Source organism: Bidens hawaiensis, unplaced genomic scaffold, assembly GCF_021521415.1.
Source record: "Bidens hawaiensis isolate Kalapana, Puna unplaced genomic scaffold, B.hawaiensis_p1.1 tig00007457_1, whole genome shotgun sequence".
Classification (NCBI taxonomy): domain Eukaryota; kingdom Viridiplantae; phylum Streptophyta; class Magnoliopsida; order Asterales; family Asteraceae; genus Bidens; species Bidens hawaiensis.
The window spans coordinates 208,285-209,478 of record NW_027491523.1 but is presented as its reverse complement, the minus strand read 5'-3'; positions in this window follow the sequence as shown (position 1 = coordinate 209,478).

Here is a 1,194-nt window from a genome sequence, read left to right as displayed (position 1 = left end):
CCGTCAGATTGGATATTAGAAGGGAAGCCTCTAGCTCGAAAAGATGAAGATACTACTTATAAATTAGGCTTGATTTGTAATGTCCTTGAGACAAAATTATAAGTTGTAATCTCTTTCATTTTGATATGTAATTTCATTTTTTGAAAATTTGATGTGTATCTTTGATAAGTGTATGCAACCCAAGAGGTGTTTAGGTACATCTTAGGATGTTCCAATCTAGGGGGAGATTTTTGGGATAAGAAAAGACCTAAGGAAGATTGAAATCTTCTCAACCTCCCTGAAAAATGGCTAAGTATGGAATCCGAGCAAACTCAGGCCTTCCAGCAAGCTTATACTAAGTCTTGAAAGGTATTTTGCTATCCCAGCAAAATTATCTTCTGGAATTCCTAGCAAGGTTGTTCTTCTAGTCAAGCAAGGTTTGTTTCATAGCAAACTCTTGACTAAACCAAGCTAAAACCAAGTCCTTTGGAGGATCTAGCAAGGTTTATTCATAATAAACAGTGGTCCCAACAAGCTTGAAGGAAGTTTATAAAGAATTTACTTAAGGACTTCTAAAGAGTAAGGTTCAACCTCAAGCAAGCTACAATGTTACCAACACACTTGGGTTTGTTCAAATAAGTTAAGTTAACAAAAGGTTAAAGGGATCTCTGAAGAACAAGTTTGCTCGTAGGATCTTATTGATCAAAGCTTGAAATGGTCAAGAGGATTGAAGTATGCTAGATGAATATTTTCTTAGGAAAATATTCTAAGTAAAGCTTACCCGGAGAACTGTTCCCCAGCACACCTAATGGGTACCAGGTCTGCTCGCTAAAGACAAAAGCTGCAAAGCTTGCTCGAAGACTTGTTTACACTTAGAATCTTTTGTAATACATTTTTGAATATGTTTCTATCATTAGGGTTTCTAGAAGGAATAACAGCTGTTAAGGCAGGCCTATAAAAGGAATAATTTAGGGCACACCTATGATAGACCTCATGGCTAGACACCTGAACAACATACTGAACGAATATTGTGATTTGACGGCTGTCTCCCTCAGTTACGAAAACCTGCCAAAAATCCAAACATTCCACCTAGAAACCCTATTTTCATTGTATCCTTCACAATATATATGGAAATCTTTTGAGTTACTTTGTGTGCTTGCTTTTCTGTCTATTGAGCAACACTAAGGGTATTATTGATTCCGCATTTAATATTAT